General features: G+C 40.9%; 1 protein-coding gene across 1 annotated transcript in view; it reads right to left on the reverse strand.

Annotated features, from left to right (window-relative positions):
* hrh2a (histamine receptor H2a) overlaps positions 1 to 20934 on the reverse strand; it is a 41302-nt gene extending 20368 nt beyond the window's left edge. Inside the window, exon 1 of the mRNA XM_061899788.1 lies at positions 20836 to 20934. The gene's annotated coding sequence lies outside the window, so the exon portion shown is untranslated. The remainder of the gene's footprint in view (positions 1 to 20835) is intronic.
* Between the last annotated feature and the right edge of the window lie 6566 nt (positions 20935 to 27500).

Below are 27500 nucleotides of genomic sequence, written 5' to 3' on the forward strand. Positions count from 1 at the left end.
ATCAAATATGTTGTCTTTGTAGCATATTCAACTGAATATTGGTTGAAAAGGATTTGCAAATCATTGTATTCTGTTTATATTTACATCTAACACAATTTCCCAACTCAAATGGAAACGGGGTTTGTACATCTCTAATTTGTTGCCACGTAAACAACAATCTTTATTCTTTTAGCAGTTTTGGTTTTCGTTTTGTCGTGGCACAATTACATGTAGGAGAAATACTGAACGCATGAAACATTGGTGGACCAGGCTGGTTAGCTCAGTTAGCTCTACAGTTGCATAAATGCTTGTGTTTAACAAGTTACAGTATGATGTTGTAGCACTAAGTTGCATTTACAGTGTTTCCTTACTGCTGCTTTAAATATTTGTAATAATGCCAATTTAATCTCGTGGCATGCAGACAAGTAAGTCAGTCTTTTCACATTCAAACACGTTTTGTTTTTTTTAACCTTTTGTAACACATAAGTCGACTTGGAAAACTGCTGTGTTACTTTCTATTCTAAGCGTGCATAACCCCAAATGAACTTTGGTAATACATTTGGCAGCTTCACAGGGATTGCAATGATGCCTTAGCATTGCGTAATGGCTACTTTACTTTCAGGTGGTTTCTGCAGGAGCATGCGGCCCATTACTGAATTGATTTATTGTTTAAATAGCCCCAGGACTGGTTTGACAGCCGATGTTGATGATCACAACATAGCCCCAGCAAATAAACAACCCTGTTTTCTTGCCTCCTGTCATGACGCAGAAGGAGTATAAGAAACGGAATGTCACTTTGCATCATAGAGACTTCCCATTACTCAGTAAGTGCGTTGGAGGGGGGAAGAGCCCAATTAAGGTGGTGTAGATGAAAGGCTTGCCACAAAAGAAGTTTCAAAAGCGCCTTTTCACCAGACATGACCTAACTTTGCAGATTATGTTCTTTACCCATCAGTTGGTATACACCGCCATTTTTTTTCAAGATGCTCCAAATACCATGTGCACGTTCTGAAACGCTTATTTTTTTCACGCCAGCCAGCTGTGACTTTTTTGGGAGTATTTTCCATCCTCTGACTAATCATGCTCATTGTTTAATGTGTAAAGTAAAGTGATTCAGCGTGTTTCTGTATTACGTTTCAAGGGAACGAGTTAATTGTACTGCACGCATAAGCGCAATATTAACTTTGAAAATGTCGACAGGGTGTCAAATTATTGATTCATTCCCTCTTCCATTCATCCATCCATCCATTCATTGATTCAAACGTCACATCTGCCACCCGATTGGCGGACAAGACAGGGATGCAAGTGCCTTGAAATTACACCCTTCAGCAAATGGTGTCTTTAAATAAACATGCAAAGCCTTCTCAGAAAATAACCAAAATAGGTCCAAATGTACAGTCGATAATGTTACACAAACAGGTATTGTTTTTAATATTACATAAACAAGTATTGTTTTCACACCAGTTAGTTTCAGGGGGTAACATGAGTGTTACCCAAATATCAACAGTATTTACATGACATTTGGTGACTAGGTTGAAGCCATAACATTTTGGTGCACACCTCATTTTCAATAGAACAATTTTTCTTATTTGCTTAATTCATGAATTAAGCAAATTTCTCTTATTTGCTTAATTCATGAACCACCTACAGATGAGGCAGATCTTCTTAATATGTATTTGCACAACTATTCTCTCCCCTCTTGTGACCATATGATGATATACTATGTTGACAATTCCACTACATGTGGTTCTGGGGTTATTAACGGGTTATGCTCCTACGACATATATGTCGAATTTTAGTCTACCGCATTTTTCAGGCTATGAGGCGCAATTAAAATAGTTCGATTTTCTCAATTATCGACAGTGCGCCCTATAATGTATGGAATAATTATGGTTGTGCTTACCGACCTCAAAGCAATTTTATTTGGTACATGGTGTAATAAGTGTGACCAGTAGATGGTAGTCAAAAATAAGAGATACGTGCAGGCTGCAATATGACTCAAGTAAACACCAAAACTTTAAAGGCCTACTGAAATGAGGTCTTCTTATTTAAACAGGGATAGCAGGTCCATTCTATGTGTCATACTTGATAATTTCGCTATATTGCCATATTTTTGCTGAAAGGATTTAGTAGAGAACATCGATAATAGAGTTCGCAACTTTTGGTCGCGAATAAAAAAAGCCTTGCTTGTACCGTAAGTAGCAGACGATGTGTCACCGGTGTGAGGGCTCCTCACATCCTCACATTGTTTACAGTCATAGACACCAGCAGCGCGAGCGATTTGAGCAAGGTTGAAAGATTCGTGGATGAGGAAAGCTAGACTAAAGCAGTAAAAAAAAAAAAAAAAAAGGCGACGGCAGTGGGAGCGATTCAGATGTTATTAGACACATTTACTAGGATAATTCTGGAAAATCCCTTATCTGCTTACTGTGTTAATAGTATTTTAGTGAGATTATAAAGTCATACCTGAGGCCTGCGGTGAACGCCAGTGTCTCTTAGAGAAGCCAATGGAGGAGCCAAGATCACAGCTGCCTTTTTGACAGGTACAGGAGGAGGTCGCATAATCCACTCAAGTCTCCGGTAAGAGCCGACTTAATATTACAATTTTCCCATCCAAAAACTTGCTGGTTGACGTAGAGAAACATGTCGCTTGACCGCTCTGTGTTAAAGCTTCACAACAAACAAAGAAACACCGGCTGTGTTTCGGTGCTAAAGGCAGCTGCAATCCATCACTTTCCACCAACAGCATTATTCTTTATAGTCTCTATTATTAATTGAACAAATTGCAAAAGATTCAGCAACACTGATGTCCAAATTACTGTGTAATTATGCGATGAAAAGAGACAACTTTTAGCCCTAACTGGTGCTGGGCTAATATGTCTGCTACAACCCGAGACGTCACAAACACACGTCATCATACGCGTCATCATTCTGCAACGTTTTCAACAAGAAACTCCGCGGGAAATTTTAAATTGTAATTTAGTAAACTAAACCGGCCGTATTGGCATGTGTTGCAATGTTAAGATTTCATCATTGATATATAAACTATCAGACTGCGTGGTCGGTAGTATTGGGTCTCAGTAGGCCTTTAAATGTTCCATTGAAGACAAAGAACATTAGATATGGTGCTCAAAAATCTGTGAAAATGTTTAAGTATGACTTTGAAGCCGCACCGCTTCATGAGTTGTCGGCCCTTTACTGCTACCGTAGTCAGAGATACAAGTATTACTATGGTGTGTGTATAAGGACTGCAAAATGGCCCCCATTAGCATACATGTTGTCTGGCAATTTGTTTGACAATATTATGCAAAACCAACTTTTTATTTTTAACCTTCTGGTATCTTTTGTTTGGTATTTGGGATCTACATAAGTCCTGAAAATTTGCACACGTCCGCCACTATAGTCTTTGTAGATAACGTAGTCCAGGGGTGCCCGTTACGTCGATCGCGAGCTACCAGTCGACCGCGGGGGGTGTGTCAGTCGATCTCCAGTCAGGCTTTTAAAAAAAATAGACCTAAAAATGAGTGATCATCAATCTTCACCAAGACGTCACTTAAATGACATTCACGGTACCGGAGGGTCTTGTGAGATGACGCTGGCTGCTGCAAGATCATTATTATGAAAATATGACCGAGAGGAAGGCGAGAAACACTTTTTATTTCAACAGACTCTCGCGCCGTACCTTCCGTCAAAACTCTAAAGGCCGACTTCACATTTCCTATCTTCACAATAAAAGCCCTGCTTCATGCTGCCTGCGCTAACTAAATACAGAGTCTCGGAAAACTGGCGTGCACAAGCGATCCCTCAGAAAGCTGGCGTGCACATCACTTGTGCACGCCAGCTTTCCGAGACTCTTATTTTGTTAGCGCAGGCAGCATGAAGCAGGGCTTTTATTGTGAAGATGGGAAATGTGCAGTCGGCCTTTAGAGTTTTGACGGAAGGGACGGCGCAAAAGTCTGTTGAAATAAAAAGTGTTTCTCGCCTTCCTCTCTGTCATTTTTTCATAATAATGAACTGGCAGCAGCCAGCGTCATCTCACAAGACCCTCGGGTGCCGTGAATGTCAATCAAGCAAGCTACGGAATTTGCCGCCAATGTTTTTCTTGTAAAGTGTATGGAAGCTGGATGAATTAAATGCCAAAAACCAACCACTTTCATGTGGTATTGTACAGAAAGGACAACTTTTTTTCTCCTCCATTTGAAAATGTGGGCGTTATCATCATTACTGTCTGATTCCAATCAATGCAAGTCATCAGAATCAGGTAATACACCAACTTATATTCTTGTCTTTGTGAAAGAAAGACATCTATATGTGTTACACATGCTTGTATTATCATTAAACACATTTAACTTGTTTACAAAAATGTCTCTTTCATAAATAAATAAATATAAATGATATATATAAATGAGGTAGATCCCCTCGAGTTGGTCAATTGAAAAGTAGCTCGCCTGCAGAAAAAGTGTGGGCACCCCTGCCGTAGTCGATAAACTTATTTTTCATTAACTCATCTTTTTTTTTTCTTTTGTCATTTAAAAGGGAGGTTTTTTGTGTTGGTTCACTAATTGTAAGTGTATCTTGTGTTTTTTATGTTGTTTTAATAAAAAAGTATTTTCCATTTAGAAAAAAAGACCCCTTTTGTATGAAAAATACTAGACTAGACCTGCTCATCGGCGGGGCGCCCTATGGTCCGGAAAATAAGGTACATTACATTTGGTGACGAGGTTGAAGCCATTATATTTTGGTGCACACCTCATTTTCATTTGAACCCTTTCTCTTATTTGTTTAATTCATGAACCACCTATAGACTAGGGAGGTCTCCTTAATACGCTGTATTTGCACAACCATTCTCTCCCTTCTGGTGATCATATAATGATGTTCTATGTAGACAATTCCACTACATGTGGTGTTGGGGTTACCTTGGAGTTATGCTCCTACGACATTCAGGTAGAATCTTAGTGTAAGTTGCGACTTATACCTGAACTAAAAAAGGCAGTTTCAGTATACATATTTTTCTGCATGCTAACTATCATATAGTTATTATAGTATATTATTAAGTCCCTGGTCTCAGACAAAAACCAAAGCAAGATAAACACTGGCGTGAACTATGTTTCTTGTATAAAGAATGGAGATGATATAGGTAATTTGAGTCTCGGTGTTCTTCTTTATAGGTAGATTGCTGACATTTGTACCCAGCTCAGCGAGGTGTTTCGCCTGCTGATAGAGTCGCAGGGCTTGCTTGCAAATGGTGCTCTTGAGAAGGTCGATTTCTGAGTGAGCCATTATGTGTCTGGTAGGGTCTTTTGTTACACTTTTTCTCGAGGAGGCCACCCCAAAAATTATATGAAAAAAATGTTTTTTTTTCACACACAAACAAGTGATAAAAAAAAGATGGCGATCATGGTAGTTCCAACATCACAAAAAAATAGCAATTGACACTGCACAGAGTAAAAAAACAAAAAAAGACAAAAAAAAGTACAACTCAAACAAATAAGCCTCGAAACATAGTCCTAGGACCGAGCAAAATACTAAACACTATGTGGTCAAAAATACTTCGCAGGTAAGCAAACAAGGCACCTGGAGCAAAGTTGGCGTGAAATACGAGGGAAAGATCCAGCAACTACAGGTGTGTCTGATCACTATGAATTGAGTGAAGATGATTGATTGTAATCAGCTGTGCTCAGTCACTCCCGCTTTCCCTCGGAAACTAAAGAGACTTAACTTATGTCCCTCGATGTCCCTGACAAAAGAAGCGAGCTGCAGCAAATATGGTGTATTTGCTTCGCGCTGCTCCAGTTGAACTTTTTCTTGTTAAAAGCCGCCACTGTCCTTAATATTTGCACATTTGGTACATCGCTGTTCACGTGTTTATCTGGTTACGTCCACATCACAGATATGCTGACAACGCTCCATCTTTTTTTTACATTCGTGTTTGTTAGCAGTGTTTTCGGTAATCAAATTCTTATTTTCGGTGGTCGAGTTTTCGTTACATTGCTTGTCAATAGTCCTCTTGTGGGCTGCAATAAATTATAATGTACAGTAGGGCTGGGCGATATGGCCTTTTATTAATATCTCTATTTTTAGGCCTTGCCACGATACATGATATATATTGCAATATTTTGCCTTAGCCTTGAATTAACACTTGATGTACACAGCAGTATTGATTCTATGTGTCTACATTAAAACATTTTTGTTCATACTGCATTAATATATGCTCATTTTAAACTTTCATGCAGAGAAGAAAATCTCAACCAAGTCAATTGACCAAAACAGTTTTTATTAAACAGTGGCACAAACATTCATGTCATTTCCAAAACAGAAAGTGCAAGATTGTCAGAGACTTCTTAAAACAAACTATAAGTGCACTTTTGTGCATGATGTCACTAAGATGACATTTCAAAACAACACCAAATGAAAGTGTACTTTTTGTATAGAACACCACAATAGTAAACAAATAAAGTGCACTTTTATGCATGATGTCACACAAGATATTTCAATAAATGTAAAATAAAAATGAGCTGCATAATAATACTGAGCTTCACAATAGGTTCCTGCGGACGTTATGTCCTTCAGTTTTTGACTTTTTTTTCATATGGTGATGATTTGGAAATAGTTGCTTCAACATTTTGTTGGTGTGGTTGGTTGTTTGAAGCACTCCTCATTCCCATTTGGGTGACTTTTCAAATGATGCTACATTAGCAGTGCTGCTACCTTTTGTAGCAACGCTTTTGCCGCATAAATGTTGAAGCCAAACCACCGCCGGACGATGGATCAGGTGCGTTTTTTTCTTGGGAGTTCATTCTTCCCTCATCTGTTACCAGATTCACACCTTCTTTCTCCCGTATTACCACCCGCAACTCACCGCTAGCATCACAGCTAATGTTACGATGTCCCTACCTGTCTGCTCCGCGGGACCGTGTGACGTTGCACACATGACAGTATGTGACGTGTGTAAGAAGGTGCGCTTGGTTTATGTTACTGTGAGAAGGAGAGACAGGAAAGAGTGGGAAATGCATTCAATGTAATGCCCGCAGCTAAAGGCAACTGCCTGAGAACGTATACTCGAGTATCACAATATAATCATTTTCTATATCGCACGGAGACAAACTGGCGATATATCGACTGTATTCGATATATTGCCCAGCCCTAGTACGTATATTACTTAAATTTGTTTTCAAGGAAAAAAAAAACCCTACTTATTTTCAAGGTGTGGTGGTAATAGAAATGCTGTGGCGGTCCACCACATTCAATTACATTAAGGGCAATCCCTGTCTTCATCATCTCCCTGACATGCTGGCTCCAGTGAAAAACAGAACTGTCTCTTTCACCAACTCTGCACCCTGGTTTACTCCCACACTCTGCAAATTAGAAACCAAGAGATGCTAACTTGAATGTCTTTAAACTGGACTCACTATACACTAGGACATGTACATCCTACACTTCCAACACAAAATCATCCTATTAAACATCTCTAATCAATTACAATAAAGGCAACCCAAAAACGGCAGAGTTCTTGAGGGTGCATGGGAGTTTGCCCAACCAGTCTACATGTGCTTTTTGGACTTGGAGAAGGCATTCGACCGTGTCCCTCGGGAAGTCCTGTGGGGAGTGCTCAGAGAGTATGGGGTATCGGACTGTCTTATTATGGCGGTCCGCTCCCTGTATGATCAGTGTCAGAGCTTGGTCCGCATTGCCGGCAGTAAGTCGGACACGTTTCCAGTGAGGGTTGGACTCCGCCAAGGCTGTCCTTTGTCACCCATTCTGTTCATAACTTTTATGGACAGAATTTCTAGGCGCAGTCAAGGCGTTGAGGTGTTCCGGTTTGGTGGCCGCGGGATTGGGTCTCTGCTTTTTGCAGATGATGTGGTCCTGATAGCTTCATCTGGCCGGGATCTTCAGCTCTCACTGGATCGGTTCGCAGCCGAGTGTGAAGCGACCGGAACGAGAATCAGTACCTCCAAGTCAGAGTCCATGGTTCTCGCCCGGAAAAGGGTGGAGTGCCATCTCCGGGTTGGGGAGGAGACCCTGCCCCAAGTGGAGGAGTTCAAGTACCTAGGAGTCTTGTTCACGAGTGGGGGAAGAGTGGATCGTGAGATCGGTGGTGAAGAAGGAGCTGAGCCGGAAGGCAAAGCTCTCAATTTACCGGTCGATATACGTTCCCATCCTCACCTATGGTCATGAGCTTTGGGTCATGACCGAAAGGATAAGATCACGGGTACAAGCGGCCGAAATGAGTTTCCTCCGCCGGGTGGCGGGGCTCTCCCTTAGGGTGAGAAGCTCTGCCATCCGGGAGGAACTCAAAGTAAAGCCGCTGCTGCTCCACATCGAGAGGAGCCAGATGAGGTGGCTCGGGCATCTGGTCAGGATGCCACCCGAACGCCTCCCTATGGAGGTGTTTAGGGCACGTCCAACCGGTAGGAGGCCACGGGGAAGACCCAATACACGTTGGGAAGACTATGTCTCCCGGCTGGCCTGGGAACGCCTCGGGATCCCCCGGGAAGAGCTGGACGAAGTGGCTGGGGAGAGGGAAGTCTGGGCTTCCCTGCTTAGGCTGCTGACCCCGCGACCCGACCTCGGATAAGCGGAAGATGATGGATGGATGGATGGATGGATGGATGGATGGATGGCAACCCAAAAACACTTTTTCCTCTTCTCGTCAAAATTAAAAATCCACAGCATTAACTTTCCTCTCATATTGACTCAACTATTTTTTATTGTTCCCGTATGTAATTTTTAAATTCCAAAATCATGCAGATTCACCAGCAGCATCCCTTTTCTTTCCCTCCCTGCCTCCCTCATCCAATCATTTTCTACGCTTATTCGACCATCCAAGCCACCCGACCGTCATTTAGATGCCTTTCCAACTACTTTAGTCTGTCTCCCCTCACTGATCCATCTCATTACTAATATCCATTCTCGCTCAGCATCCATAACGCCAATTCTGAAAAAACTTGGCTCAGATCCAAATAAATGTAAAAATCTTTGTCCCATTTCAAATCTACAGTTAGTTTAAAAAGTCTCCTCCCAACTTCACTCCCACCTCCAGTTCTATAACCTCTATGAACACTTCCAGTCTGGTTTCCGACCCCTGCACAGCACTGAAACAGCACTTGTAAAAATCACAACCGATCTCCTCTTGGCAGCTGATTCTGGTCTTCTCACCATTTTCATCCTTTTAGATCTTACTGCTTCCGTTGATACCATTTTACACTGTCCTCAGTAGATTGCCCAGTATTGGCATCGCAACTCCTTTCATTGGTTTGGATCATATTTTTCCGACCACACTTAGTTTGTTTAACTCAGTTCATCCAAATCCCCCATGTCTCCCATTTCCTCTGGTGTGCCCCAGGGCTTTGCCCTGGGCCTCCTGACTTCCTCTTGGCAATTCCTCCGTCTCACCCTCTACCTTTTAATCGCATTCGTCCATCCCTTACTCCACATACTGCTGCCATACTGGATCAGAGCCCTTTCATTTCTCGCCTGGACTACTGCAACTCTTTCCTGTTTGGTCTCCCTCACAAGTCACTTTACAGACTTCAGCTTCTCCAGACCTCTGCTGCCAGGATAATCACCAGAACCCCTTCAATCCAGCACATCACCCCTATTCTGCAGCAACTCCACTGGCTACCCTTCAAATAACATATTTAATTTAGAATAATTCTCCTCACTTTCGAAGCTATCCATCACCTTCCTACGTTATTTCTTTCTGACCTGCATCATGTCGGCATGCCTTCACATTCCCTAAGATCCTCAACATCCGTCCATCTCACTGTCCCTTATATAGGCTGTCCACCAGTCTATATAAAGTCTTCAGCAGCTCAGCCCCTCATCTTTGGAACTCAATAATTATATTATTAATAATCGGCGGATTGGTGCGGCGTCTTCAGTAATGTGGACGCTGAATCGATCCATTGTGGTGAAGAAGGAGCTTAGCCGGAAGGCAAAGCTCTCAATTTACCAGTCGATCTACGTTCCCATCCTCACCTATGGTCATGAGCATTGGGTCATGACCGAAAGGACAAGATCACGGGTACAAGCGGCCAAAATGAGTTTCCTTCGCCGGGTGGTGGGTATCTCCCTTAGAGATAGGGTGAGAAGCTCTGTCATCAGGAAGGAGCCCAGAGTAAAGCTGCTGCTGCTCCTCCACATCGAGAGGAGCCAGATGAGGTGGTTCGGGCATCTGCTCAGCATGCCACCCAAACACCTCCTTGGGGAGGTGTTTGGGGCCATCCAACCAGCAGGAGGCCAAGGGGAAGACCCAGGACACGTTCGGAAGACTGTCTCCTGGCTGGCCTGGGAACGCCTCAGGATCCCCCGGGAGGAGCTGGACCAAGTGGCTGGGGAGAGGGAAGTCTGGGCTTCTCGGCTTAGGCTGCTGCCCCCACGAACCGACTTTGGCTAAGCGGAGGAAAATGGATGGAGGGATGGATTATTAGTGATTTCTTACCTCCGCCAAAAAGGTTGTTTTGGCCTGGGATTGTTGGCTTGTAAGCAACATAAGTCATCCAGTTATGGACAGATTTAATGTCCAAAAAACTATTAATTCAATCTACGACGAGTACGAACACACTTCACTTCCTGCTTCCGACGTTCAACACCCCCATCTTGCGTTTCCCTCGCTGCGCAGAAGATTCTGGTAAATATTAACTACAGTAACATCTATGGGGTTATGGGTCAATTTTGACCCATGTATATTTACTTTAAAAAGTGACAAAAAACACTCCTAATGACAGAAGAAGTGTCTTTTTGAAAAGTAGACATACGTATGACGTTCCAGTTTTATTTATTTATTTATTTTTGACAATTTGAGACGTCATGGGTGGTGTCTGTAAAAGCAATCTTTGAGGAAAGTGTAGCCCTATCTGTCACCTGCATGATTGTAGGAGGCAGTTCAGGTTAGTTTTTTTTCCCACCATGAGAGATTTTTTTTGTGTTAAGTTGTTGGTGGTAAACAAAAAAAATATTGCCACAAGTGATATTGTGACCCTGGAATCCAGTAGTTATATCGAAGCGTTTTCTTAGTTTTTTTCTCATTCATTCAGGTGCCGCGGAAAAGCGTAAAAAAAGACACAGTGGATCAGCCAATTAGAGTCAAATTTTCAACACCCTATTTTCGGTTACGCAATGCGCAGGGGTAAACAAAATCATACATTCTCGTATCATCAAAATCTCGTTACCACCCAAAAAAATATTGCCACAAGTGATATTGTGACCCTGGAATCCAGTAGTTATATCGAAGCGTTTTCTTAGTTTTTTCTCATTCACTCAGGTGCCGCTGAAAAGCGTAAAAAAAGACACGGTGGAACAGCCAATTAGAGTCAAACTTTTAACACCCTATTTTCGGTTACGCAATGCGCAGAGGTTAACAGAAACATACATTCTCGTGTCATCAAAATCTCGGATAAAATCAATGTTTCTTTAAAACAGTATCTAAATGGGGAAAGTTGTGGGAATTGGCGTATGTTTTACTGTAAAGATTCCTCAGCCAGTGATAGAAACTTGATATAAAACAGTGATATATAACTTAATTGTAAAGTTTCTACAGTCATTGATGTTTTGGAGTGCCATGCCATCTGCTGGTCTTGGTGCACTGGGATTACTGAGAGTCCAAGGTCATTGCAGTAGTCTACCAGAAATGTTAACAGCACTTCATGCTTCCCACTGCTGACCACCTTTATGGAGTTGCATATTTCATTTTCCAACAGAACATGGCACGTGCACACCGTGTCAAAACTACCAGTACCTGGTTTAGAAACCATGGTATCCCTGTCCTTATTTGGCCAGCCAATTCACCTGACCTCAACCCCATAGAAAAGATAAGGTATTGTCAAGAGGAAAATGTAGTATGCCCGACCTTTTAATGCAGAAGAGCGAAGGACAATATCTAAACAACCTGGACTCTCATAACATCTGAGGAGTGCCACAGACTAAGGGAGTCCATGCCACACCGTATTGCTGCAGTAATTCAGGCAAAAGGAGCCCCGACCAAGTCTTGAGTGCTGTACATGTACATACTTTTTATGTTCATTGTTTTCCGTCGACCGGCATTTCTAAAGTCCTTTTTTTTTTTTTAATCATAGGTAATATTCAAATTTTCTGAGATACTGAATATCGTTTTTTTCATTAGTTTTTAGTTGTAATCATACACATTAAAAGAAAGTCACTCTTGAAATACATTAACTATGTGCATTAAATGTTTATAATATACAAGTTTCACTTTTTGAATGAAATTACTGAAATAAACTTTTCGGTCACCTGATTTATTGAGCCGTGTGCGTGTGCGTGTGTGTGTGCGTGCGTGTGTGTGTGTGTGTGTGTGTGTGTGTGTGTGTATATATATATAAATAAAAGTAAACAACCAAATGTGTTTACCATTTGTATGTTTAAAAATGTAGTTAAAAGTTAAAGTTTAAACGTATCAAGTCCCACTCCTACACTTTACAACAAATATCAATAATTTGCCTGTGTCCAGGTTACAATAATTACAATCTGGATAATTGTAATTACATTAATCACAGGACAAATAAGATACACTCAAGATTAATCATATAATAAAGCAATAATCACGAGAAGACCAAGAAGATTCCTGTTTTTACAGTTTCTTAAACTTCTAATTGTCAATACGTTGTTTCAAATCATCACTCAGTCTGTATTTACAATTAGTGTTTTTTATTATAATGTTGAATTTATTTACTTTTTTCTGACATGAAGACCATGTTCGTCTAGTATTGCTAGACCTCTGCTTTTGTTTGTTCCTTACAAAGAGAGAGCTGAGGATAGACACATTTCCTGTGTTGGTGACGGCTACGGTATGCATCTTCAAAATGTGAAAATGAACCATAGACAAAGCTCCAGACAGGTGCACCATGGGGAAGATAAGATACATGAAATATATATAGGGACTAACGAATGGTGCTCGCAAGGGGATAAAGCTCATTACGCTGCCACTGACCTCACAGCACCTCTGTTATGTCACCTTCCAAGTTACTGGTAGCTCTACCACACACAACAAATGCAGCCTGGCTAAAAAAAGATTGTATGTGTGTGTATGTATAAAAACATATATATAGAGAGAGAGAGAGAAACATGCATTTATTGTCTTTTTGTATCGATGTAGTGCATATGGTGTCATTTCCCAACCCATCTCGGAGTAGACTTGTCTACGAACGGAAAATGCTAATAAAATGTTATCATATTATAAGCTCGGACACAGGCAATTACAGTGTGTGTTAGTGCTGGGGCGGCATAGCTCGGTTGGTAGAGTGGCCGTGCCAGCAACTTGAGGGTTGCAGGTTCGATTCCCGCTTGTGCCATCCTAGTCACTGCCGTTGTGTCCTTGGGCAAGACACTTTACCCACCTGCTCCCAGTGCCACCCACACTGGTTTATATGTAACTTAGATATTGGGTGTCACTATGTGAAGCGCTTTGTGTCACTTGAGAAAAGCGCTATATAAATATAATTCACTTCACTTCACTAAGGAGTCGGTTAAGATAGAACAAACCAGCGCCAGACTGGAAAATTCCTGCACACATAGAATTTCTCTTATATAACTCACATGTTTTTTCTGTAATGACTGTGCTAGAGGTAATCATGCATTCTACTGAGGTGGCAAATGATGACACATTCAATCTATCGCCGCACCAAGCAAATAATCTCAAGATCCCTGTCATATCAATTCTTAGGTGTGATTATTTAAGGCGGACTACACAAAATAAACGTAGCGTTATTAATATCAGTACTATGGATACCATTAACAAAAATTCCTCAAAAGAGCGCACTACCTAATTTTTTTTTTTTTTAAACAAAAGATTGTTTCCCAAAACATTATTAGTTAATGACGGCATTAGAAACAACAACCTTAACGTCATTGGTCTCAGTGAAACTCTGCTAAAACCAGCTGCATCTCCGCCTCACTACATGAGTGCTCATCACCTTTAAAGGGATGGATTGGGTCACACTAATATCCAATGAAAACCTTAACTTTACCCCTAACCTAAGTAATAAATATAAATCATTTAAGGTGCTTGCTGTGAGGTCTGTCACACCACTACCTCTCTATCTGGCTGTTATCTATTGCCCCCATGTGTCCTTTTCGGACTTTATCAGTGAATTCTCAGTTTGTCGTTGATATAGTGTCGTACACAGATACTATAATTATAATGGGGGATTTTAATATCCATATGAATACTACACCAGACCCTCTGTGTTTGGCGCTCCAGACTATAATTGATAGCTGTGGTCCGACACAAATAATAAGTGAACCCTCGGATCGCAACATTAAGACAATGGTCCTTGTCCTGGGTGTCACCACCTCCAAAGTTATGGTACTCCTCTCTGACCGATCATTACCTTATAATGATGGCTCCACCCACTCGGCTGATGACTTCATGAATTTCTTTAAGATTAAAGAAATTAAGAGATTAAAGATAACGCGTCCCAGCTTCTATTAATGCAGGTACGAACGTATGTATGATGGAGATTGCCCTCCAAAATAATTTTATTTTTGAAGAAATAATAGAGGAACTCCTGTGACTTGTAAAAGGGACAAAACAAACATGTTCACTTGACCCACTTCCTGGGAAACCTATCAAGGCTGTTTGTAATATTAGTGCTAAATATGAACTTTTCACTGAGTTTTTGCTGACAATGTTAGCTCCGTAGTCAGATAATACAGTGAGTTTACAGTGCATCAATGATAAGCAAAGTTTTTGCTGTATAATTCTACAAAACCTATGCCATGCGCACTAGCTCAGGCTCCTTCCCCCCCAGTTAGGTGACATTCCGCGTCCCAAGAGCTAGCTTCTGTAGCCGAGGATCGGACCGCCAAGTGCCCTGCCTTCGGCTGCCGCCCAGCTCACATCGCACCCGACCTCTATGGCCCCTGCCTGCTATGGGTGGTGAGCCCATTGGAGGGGGGACCCACATTGCCTCTTCGGGCAGTGCCCAGCCGGAACAGGCGCTCACCATCGTGCCCCACCTCCGGGCCTGGCTCCAGAGGGGGGCCCTGGTGACCCGCGTCCGGGCAAGGGAAATCTGGGTCCTTTTCTTGTTTTCTTCATGGAGGTCTTCGGGCTGCTCTTTGTCTGATTATGTAAATTATGTAAAAGTAAATAAAGCTGCATTAAATATAACACAATTAAAAAACTGAAATTAATTGATTTTAGATAATGGATACTTTTCAAGACACTGAAAGTGCTTGAGCTTACAACAATGGTTCCCAAACTTTTGCAGGCTGTCGCCCCCTTGGCTCCCCAGTGAATTCCCCCCCCCCCCAACATTTTCTTCCATTTATTCACAGAAAATGGTGGCGGACGTGATCTAAGGCACGCCACCCTCGCCACCCACACAATGACACACGCGCGAACACGCATATATGCGCACACACAACCACACATGCACACACAGGTACAAAGTCATATACATTCGTAACAATATATATCAGTGAATGCACCACCCTAACCAGCTCAACACAACACAACACGGCGCGTTCTGGCGAGTCCCCAATTTCATGTTGACTTGAACTCAAGATGATGTTGACCGCCAGAATGCGGTTTTTATTATAAGATAAAATTCTGAACATTACAAGCTTGAAATTACAAACCTGAGCTTTTGCTTTTGTAGTCTATGCTGTCGGATCTGACTGGGCCAGAGCGGCGTGTGGTTACCGGACCCTGATGCGTCGTCCACTGACTCGTCCTGCTGCACGTGTTGTGTACAAATCGTCAAACAAACGTTCGAACTTCTGACTTCGACTTCGGACTGCCGCCCCCCTACCGCCCCCTTCTTCCTCACCGCCCCCCCAGATCTTTCCACCGCCCACTTTGGGAACCACTGGCTTACAACAAATAACTTTAAAGATTGAATTTAGCCAACTTGAATGTACTGTTTGGATTGCAGAGCTGTGAATATTGTTAGCTAAAATGCAGCTGGAAATCATACTCGATGCATATAAAAGAGTAACCTGACTCTGGCCAGATCCTTGTAGTTTGCTGAACTCCACACAAGGATCTGAGCTCCAGGGCATTGGAAACTCCTTCAAGATAGCAAAAAATAATGAAGCAATCAGGATCGCCGGGCGGGATTTCATAGATGTGACGTAGCGCCGAAGCGACTGTTTGATTCAAACAACAATAGCGCCACACAGCGAGGAGTCCTGTGCTGACATTCATTCTGCTATTGCGACTGTTTTGCTGCATCCATCGTCTACTGACATTGTTCCCTTCTTTCAGTAACTTTTCACTCCTTATCCAATATGTCGGCTGTTTTGTTTTGGATTTCCCAGCGTCGCTCTCGTCAGCGTCCCGGGTTGATTTCCTTGTGAGTGGTTGATGTAGCACGCCACTCACGATAACGGACAAGGTTTATCCTATCACATACAATCATTTTTTTTTTTTTTTTTACAAAGCCCCGCTTTCTGAAATACATCTCATATTGAGAAGTCCCAGATCCTTGTGTGGGGATCAGCGAACTGCAAGGATCTGGCGAGAGTCTGGTTAATAAATGAGTAAATTTGATATGCAAAAAAATAAAAACTCGCCGCCCCAAAAACCGCAGCACTCACACACCACCACTCTTGTGCGTTCTGTTGCAGAAATTCAGTTGGTGCCCTTAAAGTTCCGGGCGTTACATGTGGTCTGGATTTTATGAATGTTTAGTTACACTCATTAAATAGTTAATAAAAGCAATACAATATTAATCAAATATATTTTCCTAATTGAATCCATCCATCCATCCATCCATTTTCTACCGCTTATTCCCTTTTGGGGTCACGGGGAGCGCTGGCGCCTATCTCAGCTACAATCGGGCGGAAGGCGGGGTACACCCTGGACAAGTCGCCACCTCATCGCAGGGCCAACACAGATAGACAGACAACATTCACACTCACATTCACACACTAGGGCCAATTTAGTGTTGCCAATCAACTTATCCCCAGGTGCATGTCTTTGGAAGTGGGAGGAAGCCGGAGTACCCGGAGGGAACCCACGCATTCACGGGGAGAACATGCAAACTCCACACAGAAAGATCCCGAGCCTGGATTTGAACCTAGGACTGCAGGACCTTCGTATTGTGAGGCAGACGCATTAACCCCTCTTCCACCGTGAAGCCCTAATTGAATCCAGTAGTTGGCAAACTTTTTCCAGCAAGTACCACCTCAAAACACTTGGCTCTCCAAGAACCACCATAATGACCAACATTAAAACACAGTAGGCTTAAATATTCATTAAAACAATGCAGATCCACTGTAACTTGACACAGTTTGAACAGTAACACTTTGTTTGAATATTTATTTAAGCAAATCTTTGGCATACCACTATATGGAGCTTGCGTACCACAGTTTGAAAATCACAGAATTAATCGTTGCAGTTCTGAAACTTTTTTTAGCGAAAGAAAATTGTGACAGTATATTTTGTTTAATTTATAAAGTTATCTGCTAATTAAGTTAAGTTAAAGTAACAATGATTGTCACACACACAATAGGTGTGGTGAAATTTGTCGTCTGCGTTCGACCCATCACCCTTGATCACCCCCTGGAAGGTGAGGGGAGCAGTGAGCAGCTTTTATTGGCAAAACATTTTTGCAGTCTCTAATTATTGCGGACCACCCTTGATATGACAAATATTTAACATGTCTCCCCATTAGCTGCTACCCTTGTCTTTCTGGGGTGGTGTTAGGTTAGGGGTCGGCTACCCAAAATGTTGAAAAAATCCACATTGGACCAAAAATGAAAAGTATAAAATATTTCTGAAACCTTAAAAAATGAAAAGCCTTATGTCTATATTAACTGTATTAGCCAACGATGAGAAAGACCATGTGTCGCATGCTGACGCAAATCTTTGTTGACAGAAGTCTTGACATTTAACATTTATTCAACCCATTTTTACTAAATTGGAAAGCATTAGTAAAACAAAGGCTTCGTAGAGGGTTAGATAACTACTGGAAATTCCCGGCTTAGAATGGCCAGAGGCCAAAATGTGTCCACGGTGGATTGTATTACAATCTTTGCAAGCTGTGTAGCATTTGCTGTGGTCTGGAAATGCAGCCAATATTACCAACATATATTGTGTTATGAGACATGCATAATAATTGAGCTCAAATATATCTACAAACGAGGCGTAATATGTAAATACAGCTAACCAAAAATAAATTGGTTAATGATTAATTAATCGGTTAGCTTGCTGTCATGCACTGACCAAATATGCCTTACTAGCATTCCACACAAGTCTATAACATCAACAAAGCTCACCTTTGAGCATTCACGCACAGTATTTAACGTTTCGTGGACAAAATGAGACAAAGAAGGAGTGGCCTAAAACAGATCTTTTTGTGGCAGCTTCATGGAAAGAAACAAGAAACAAACTACGGTGAGTTCAGGGACTCCCGTAATTAGCAGAATAAAACATTGCTCGCTAATTGATTGAGTTAAACAGTATAATTTCTAATTATTAGGAAAGTTTGTGTCATGTTTGTCCTCTTACAAAAACCATGTTAAAACAAAACAAAAAATTTCTCCCCACTTTTTTCCATTTTCATACATTTTGGAAAACTCTCCAGGGCTTTGGGTTTCAGATCCTCGTGTTAGGTGAACTAAGTAAACCTCTCCTTTATTCATTGGCCACCATCAGTAATTAATTCCTCATTTAATGGTCCATGCACTTTGTAGAAAACAGACAAGTTGTGACTGAATGCATTCTGCTGCCCAGTAATGAAACACTACAGTACATGTTAATGTCCAGCCTTGCTCCTTGTTTGCTTCTATACACTGTGGACATACGGTATAGTGTAGTTTATCTGCATTTGTCCAAGCTTTAAACAAAATGAGGTACCGTATTCTCTGGACTATATGGTGCCCCGGATTATCAGGCTCACTACCGATGATCGGGTCTAATCAGGTTTATTTTCATACAAAAGGTGCACCGGATTATAAGGTGCATTAAAGGGGTCATATTATGATTTTTTTCTAAATGTGAAAGACTTCCTTGTGGTCTACTTAACATGTAATGGTGGTTATTTGGTCAAAATGTTGCATAGATCTTCAAGTCGCTTTCTGACATCTTCAAGTCGCTTTCTGACAGTCTCTTCAGGATGCGCCATTTTGTGGGCGGTCCTATTTACGTGCCTCCACTTGGACAGTGTCTTCTCCCCGTCATCGTTTTTGTAGCGGTGTAGCGTGCAAGGACGGGTGTGGAAGAAGTGTCAAAAGATGGAGCAAACTGTATTAATGACATTTCAGACTTTACTTACTCAATAATGGAGCAGCATCTCCTCATCCGTGGCTCACTAATGCAACAACAACCTACTCAGTGGCCTAGTGGTTAGAGTGTCCGCCCTGAGATGGGTAGGTCGGGAGTTCAAGTCATACCGCAGACTATAAAAAAATGGGAGCCATTACCCCCCTGCTTGGCACTCAGCATCAAGGGTTGGAATTGGGGGTTAAATCACCAAAAATTATTACCGGGCACGGCACCGCTGCTGCTCACTGTTCCCCTCACTCCCCAGGGGGGGATCAAGGGTGATGGGTCAAATGCAGAGAATAATTTCGCCACACTTATTGTGTGTGTGTGACAATCATTGGTACTTTAACTTAACTTAACAACAACGCCCGGAAATGTGTCCTGTGAAAAATCATCCGCCCGGAACTCTAATAACTAAAGTTCCTTAATTGTGTTGTGTACTTGAGTCATATTGCAGTCACTACACTGGTATGTTTTAGCGCTTTCATGGCGAGTTACTGACAGATATAAGTAAGAACTTTACACTACTTTATATTAGAAATGGCAACAGTGGAGGATGAATGTCACATAACAAGAAGATAGAGAGATAGAATACTTTTCAGGACTTATGCAGATCCCAATTACAGATCAGCAGGTACCAGAAAGTAAGAACAGTTGCTTTTGCATAATATTGTGAAACAAAACGCCAGATATGTCTTACCTTACACACACACCGTAATAATACTCCTATGTTGAAGCACAGTACAATCCAACAAGCGGTGCGGCTTCATAGCTTACCAAAGTCCTACTAAAACATTTTGATAGATTTTTGAGCGCTGTGTGTATTGGTCTAATTTATTCAATGGAACATATAACATTTTGATGTTTTGTACTGGAGTCATATTGCAGTCTACACGTATCTTTAATGTGTGACGCCCATCATTTTGCAGTCTAGACGTATCTCTTGTGTTACTGCCATCATGTATTGCTTATGTGTGACTGCCATCTACTGGTCACACTTCTCATTTCGCCATGTACCAAATCAAATAGCTTTGATGTCTGTAAGAACAACCAAAATGAGTCCGTACATTAGGCGCACCAGGTTATAAGGCACACTGTCGAGTTTTGAGAAAATGCAAGGATTTTAAGTGCACCTTTATAGTCCGAAAAATATGGTCAATAACAAATATGATCGACATTAATTATGCCTCCCTCTCCTTATACTTAATCCAAGGATGCAGTAAACAGTGTTTACTCTCGGCTCAACACTGACTCATCTTGCAGGTCAACACTTTGCCATTGATCCCTCATGCTTGTAATGAATTATTTTCAACTGCTTGAGCTGATAGAGCAGACTCAGTTGGTGTGTCGCACGCACACACACACACACACACACACACACTTGCAATAACTGTTTTGTCCAGCTTTGCAGTGAATTATATTAGAACCAGCAGTAAGGTTCAACATGATAAACATTTAACAGGTTACAGAAGCGATGGAACTATGAAATATTTATGAACTTCTTATAAGACATTTTGTAATACTGTCTATAGAAAATATTGTTCGGCTAAAGCTTTTAAAACCACAACATATGTTTGCTTTCAATATAGCATTTGATGTTGAAAAGTATAAAACGCAAAGCTCACCACATCGACAGCTGCAGCCTCATGTCTTGTCCTGGAGAAATGAGGGTTGAACTGCCGGCTGGTTTATGCATTGTGTGTGCTTGTGTGTGCGTGTGTGTGTGTGCTTAATAAGTGTGTGGATGTGTGGAGATGAAACTAAAGAGAGCAAGGCAGCGCCACCCTCCCGCTCACTGTCCCCTCCTCCTATTGCTCTCCTTTCACGAACTCTTTAAAACAATTTGATTTCTTAGTCATTTCAATACTTTCATCTATTGTAGAAAAATAACAAATTGCTACAGCAAGGCTTCAACAAAGTCACCTTTTTGTGTGTGGACTGTATATATTTCACCCACAGAAGACCATGAGGTTTTACATTGACGTCAGTGAGGTAATATACCTACTCAGTCGCCTTGTGGTCAGAGTGTCCGCCCTGAGATGTGTAGGTCGTGAGTTCAAACCCCGGCCGAGTCATACCAAAGACTATAAAAATGTGACCCATTACCTCCCTGCTTGGCACTCAGCATAAAGTGTTGGAATTAAGGGTTAAATCACCAAAAATTATTCCAGAGCGCGACCACCGCTGCTGCCCACTGCTCCCCTCACAAGGGAACAAGGGGATGGGTCAAATGCAGAAGGATAGATTCACCACACCTAGTGTGTGTGTGTGTGACTGTCAGTGGTATCAATCAATCAATCAATGTTTATTTATATAGCCCCAAATCACAAATGTCTCAAAGGACTGCACAAATCATTACGATTACAACATCCTCGGAAGAACCCACAAAAGGGCAAGGAAAACTCACACCCAGTGGGCAGGGAGAATTCACATCCAGTAGGACGCCAGTGACAATGCTGACTATGAGAAACCTTGGAGAGGACCTCAGATGTGGGCAACCCCCCCCCTCTAGGGGACCGAAAGCAATGGATGTCGAGCGGGTCTAACATGATACTGTGAAAGTTCAATCCATAGTGGCTCCAACACAGCCGCGAGAGTTCAGTTAAAGCGGATCCAAGACAGCAGCGAGAGTCCCGTCCACAGGAAACCATCTCAAGCGGAGGCGGATCAGCAGCGTAGAGATGTCCCCAACCGATATACACAGGAGAGCGGTCCATCCTGGGTCCCGACGAGCGGTCCATCCTGGGTCTCGACTCTGGACAGCCAGTACTTCATCCATGGTCATCGGACCGGACCCCCTCCACAAGGGAGGGGGGGACATAGGAGAAAGAAAAGAAGCGGCAGATCAACTGGTCTAAACATGAGGTCTATTTAAAGGCTAGAGTATACAGATGAGTTTTAAGGTGAGACTTAAATGCTTCTACTGAGGTAGCATCTCGAACTGTTACCGGGAGGGCATTCCAGACTACTGGAGCCCGAACAGAAAACGCTCTATAGCCTGTAGACTTTTTTTGGGCTCTAGGAATCACTAATAAGCCGGAGTCTTTTGAAGGCAGATTCCTTGCCGGGACATATGGTACAATACAATCCGCAAGATAGGATTGAGCTTGACCGTGTAGTATTTTATACGTAAGTAGTAAAACCTTAAAGTCACATCTTAAGTGCACAGGAAGCCAGTGCAGGTGAGCCAGTACAGGTATATATGTATGTATATATGTATATAAAGGTATATACAGTATAGGTATATATGTATGTATATATGTATATAAAGGTATATACAGTACAGGCGTAATATGATCAAACTTTCTTGTTCTTGTCAAAAGTCTAGCAGCCGCATTTTGTACCAACTGTAATCTTTTAATGCTAGACATGGGGAGACCCGAAAATAATACGTTACAGTAATCGAGACGGTACTTTAACTTTAACTTTTTAATAGATCAGTGATTAATCAGGAACTACAAGGGCATATTGCACATTTTACTTCCACTAATTGCATTTTTTTTTATTTTGGTGCTTCCTTTCAATGTGATGCACTTATCTACACTTAACTGATCCGTGCAAGATCAGTTAAAACCTACGCCTGATATAGAAAGGTCCCCAATTATAGTATCTTTTAACAAACGTGTCAGTGGTTTTACACGACTGCAATGATTGTGACGATGCACCACGACAGCATATACAGACGTGTTTTACTCACACGACAACACTTCCTCATCCCCTGCAGACACAGAGTCCACAGACCATGGGAAACATGAACAACGTTACACACAAACATACACATTCAAACTGGCAGGTAGTTACACTATAAATGAATGAATGAAATACGTTTATTTCGGTCATATAATCAATCAAATCAAATCAATCAACCATTGTGTGTGAGCAGTTTTACGGTACATGTTATATGTATACAATAATGCACATTTACACACGAAAGAAAAGAAAAAGAATGACCAAAAAAGGAATAGGCTGAAGCCAAAGCTTATATTTGCCTATCCTATACCTTCACAGAAAATTAGATTGCCTGGAACATCAACATAAAAAAATTAATAAATCAAAAATCAATGGGATGAAAGTAATTGTAACTATATTTTATAATTTTCAATTATTTCATCTTTCACTGTTTTCTTAAACCTTACCAAAGAATTGCATGTCTTCAGCTCATCACTGAGCTTGTTCCACCATTTAACTCCTAAAACTGTAATACATTTGTATTTTATATTTGTTCTCGCTTTACCTATTTCAAAAATCGATATCCCCCGTAAATTATAGTTTTCTCCTCTTAAATGAAATAGCCTGAGAATACCAGCTGGAAGGCTGTTGTTTTTTACTCGAAACATAATATCCATTGTTTTTAAAAACACAATGTCTGAAAATGTTAATACATTTGAACTCATAAATAATGGATTGGTATGTTCATAGTAGCAGGCTTTGTGTATTATTCTAATGACCCTTCTTTGAAGTTTTATTATTGGGTCTATGTTTGTTTTATAAACATTTCCCCAAGTTTCAACACAATACGTTAAATATGGAAAAATCAAAGAATAATACAACATATGCAGGCATAAATGGATATAAATAGATGATTTTTGGAGCACTATTTATTGGCAAGTGATGCCTGAAAATTTTGCCCGATGAAAGTACGTACCGTATTTTCCGGACCATAGTGGCGCACTGCCGATGAGCGGGTCTAGTCAGGTCTATTACCATACAAAAAGCGAATTGGATTATAGGGCATATTAGAGGGGTCATATTATTATTATTTTTTCCTACATTTAAAACACTTTCTTGGGGTCTACATCAGTGGTCCCCAACCACTGGTCCACGGATTGGTACCGGGATGCACAAGAAAAAAAACGTTTAAATTTTCTTTTTTTTAATTATTAAATCAACATAAAACACAATATATACATTGTATATCAATATAGATCAATACAGTCTGCAGGGATACAGTCTGTAAGCACACATAATTGTATTTCTTTATGAAACCCCCCCCCTCCAGTCCATGGGACAAATTTTCAAGCGTTGACCGGTCCGCAGCTACAAAAAGGTTGGGGATTACTGGTCTACATAATGGTGGTTCTTTGGTCAAAATGTTGCACAGATGATGCTTTTACAGATCATCTTCAAGCTGCTTTCTGACAGTTGCTTCAGGATGCGCTGTTTTGTGGGCGGTCTTATTTACGTGGCTCACCTTCCACAGCGTCTTCTCCCCGTCACATTTGTTGTAGCGGTGTAGCGTGCAAGGACGGGAGTGGAAGAAGTGTCAAAAGATGGAGCAAACTGTTTTAATGACATTCAGACTTTGCTTCAATCAATAATGAAGCAGCATCTCCTCATCCATGGCTAGTGCAACAACAACGTCAAAAATGTGTCCTGTGAAAAACCGTCTGACCAGAGCTCTTCAATAACTAAAGTTCCTTGGGTGAATAAAGTAAACTCACTACACCGGTATGTTTTAGTGCTTTCATGGCAAGTTTAGTGACAGATATAAGTAAGAACTTTACACTACTTTATATTATAAATGGCAACAGCTGAGGATGAATGTCCCACAACAAGAAGATAGAGAAAAATAAGAAGCCTATAGTTTTTGTACAGACTACAGTGTCAGTACTGAATTCAAAGGCGGTTTCACGCACAATTTCAGGACTTATGCAGATCCCAAATACACATCAGCAGATACCAGAAGGTAAGAAAAGTTGCTTTTGCAAAGTATTGCGAAACAAAACTGCAAATAATATCTTACCTTATACACACACCACAATAATACCCCTTTGTTGAAGCACAGTATAATCCATCAAGCGGTGAGGCTTCATAGTGGACCAAAGTCCGACTAAAACATTTTGATAGATTTTTGAGCACCATGTGTAATGTTCTATATTTTCAATGGAACATATACCATTTTGGTGTTGCTCAACCAAATTTATTCCGTACATTAGGCACACCAGGTTATAAGGCGCTCTGTCAAGGTTTGAGAAAATGAAAGGATTTTAAGTGCGCCTTATAATCCGAAAAATACGGTACTTTGGTCACTGAAACAGCGCTGCCATCATATTTGGTTAACCAATTTAAACTAAATAATGAAAAAAGCTCTATACCGTCCATTAAAGATATAGCTGGGAACATTACACACAATCCTAAGGAAATAAACTCTCTCTTTAGAGACTATTACAAAAATTTACATACACCAGATTGACCCACCCTTTTCAGACTGAGGCATTTTTTAATATATTCTTACCCAAATTAAATTAAAGGCCTACTGAAATTAGATTTTTTTATTCAAACGGGGATAGCAGGTCCATTCTATGTGTCATACTTGATCATTTCGTGATATTGCCATATTTTTGCTGAAAGGATTTAGTAGAGAACATCGACGATAAAGTTTGCAACTTTTGGTCGCTAATAAAAAAGCCTTGCCTGTACCGGAAGTAGCAGACAATGTGCGCGTGACGTCACGGGTTGTAGGGATCCTCACATTGTTTACAATCATGGCCAGCAGCAGCTAGAGCTAATTCGGACTATTTCCCCATTAATTTGAGCGAGGACGAAAGATTCGTGGATGAGGAAATTTAGAGTGAAGGACTAGAAGAAAAAAAAATAAAGGTGATTGCAGTAGGAGCGATTCAGATGTTATTAGACACATTTATTAGGATATTTCTGGAAACTCCCTTATCTGCCTATTGTGTTGCTAGTGTTTTAGTGAGATTAAATAGTACCTGAAAGTCGGAGGGGTGTGGCCACGGGTGTGTTGACGCCAGAGTATCTGAGGGAAGCCACGAAGCTGCAGCAGTACGGAAGCTCCGCTGATGTCTCCGGTAAGAGACGACTTATTACCACAATTTTCTCACCGAAAACTGACGGTTGACATGTAGTCGGGATCCATGTTCGCTTGCCTGCTCTGATCCATAGTAAAACTTCACCTTTGGGAATTTATGTGTGTATATATGTATAGTATATGTATATATCTACATATATGTATACATCTATAAATACTTGTATGCATATATGTATATATATATATATATGTATGTATGTATATATGTGTGTATATGTATGTATACATGTATAGTATATGTATATATCTACATATATGTATATATACATATATGTAAATTTACTGTATATATACATGTATGTATATATGTGTGTATATACATATATGTATATACATATATACATACATGTGTAGGTATACGTATATGTATGTATATATATGTATATACACATATATGTTTATATATATGTATATACACATATATGTGTATATGTATGTATATACATATATATGTATGTGTGTATATATATGTATACACATATATATGTGTATATATATATGTGTGTGTATATATATATATATATATATATACATATATGTATATGTGTATATACATATAGATAGATAGATAGTACTTTATTGATTCCTTTAGGAGAGTTCCTTCAGGAAAATTAAAATTCCAGCAGCAGTGTACAGAGTTGAGATCAATTTAAATTAAAGTATAAAGTAAATAATGGGGGTTTAAATGGAAACAAAATAGAGAAATATAACAATAAGAATAAATAATAAAAAGCAACAATGGGAATAAAGATATAACAGTAAAATAAGAATATAACAAGACAAAGTAGGCAGTAGTGACCATGTTATGAAAACATATTGCACTGTTATTGTTTTGCATCCCCTGTCATCCTAGTACCCCCCGTCCCCCGCCCCAGAGAGGAGTTGTACAGTCTAATGGCGTGTGGGACAAAGGAGTTTTTGAGTCTATTAGTCCTGCACTTGGGATGAAGCAGTCTAGCACTGAACAGGCTCCTCTGGCTACTGATAACACTATGCAGAGGGTGACTGGCATCATCCAGGATGCTCACTAGTTTGTCAACAGTCCTCTTCTCTGCCACCGTCACCAGTAAGTCCAGTTTAATTCCCATTGTAGAACCGGCCCGCCTGATCAGTTTCTCAAGTCTGGAGCTGTCCTTCTTAGATGTACTGCCCCCCCAGCACACTACCATGTAGAACAGAACACTGGCAACCACAGACTGGTAGTACATCCACAGGAGTTTTTTTTTACAAATGTTGAAAGAGTGCAGTCTCCTGAGGGAGTACAGCCTGCTCTGTCCTTTCTTGTACTGGTGGTCCGTGTTAACAGTACAGTCCAGCTTATTGTCCACCCAAACCCTGAGGTTTGGGTGGACATACATATATATATATATTTATATATATATATATTAGGGGTGGGCAAATTAATGCGTTAATTATGAGTTAACTCATCAATCTATTAACGCCGACAATTATTTTATC

The sequence above is a fragment of the Nerophis ophidion genome, linkage group LG05 (assembly GCF_033978795.1).
Source record: "Nerophis ophidion isolate RoL-2023_Sa linkage group LG05, RoL_Noph_v1.0, whole genome shotgun sequence".
NCBI classification, from domain to species: domain Eukaryota; kingdom Metazoa; phylum Chordata; class Actinopteri; order Syngnathiformes; family Syngnathidae; genus Nerophis; species Nerophis ophidion.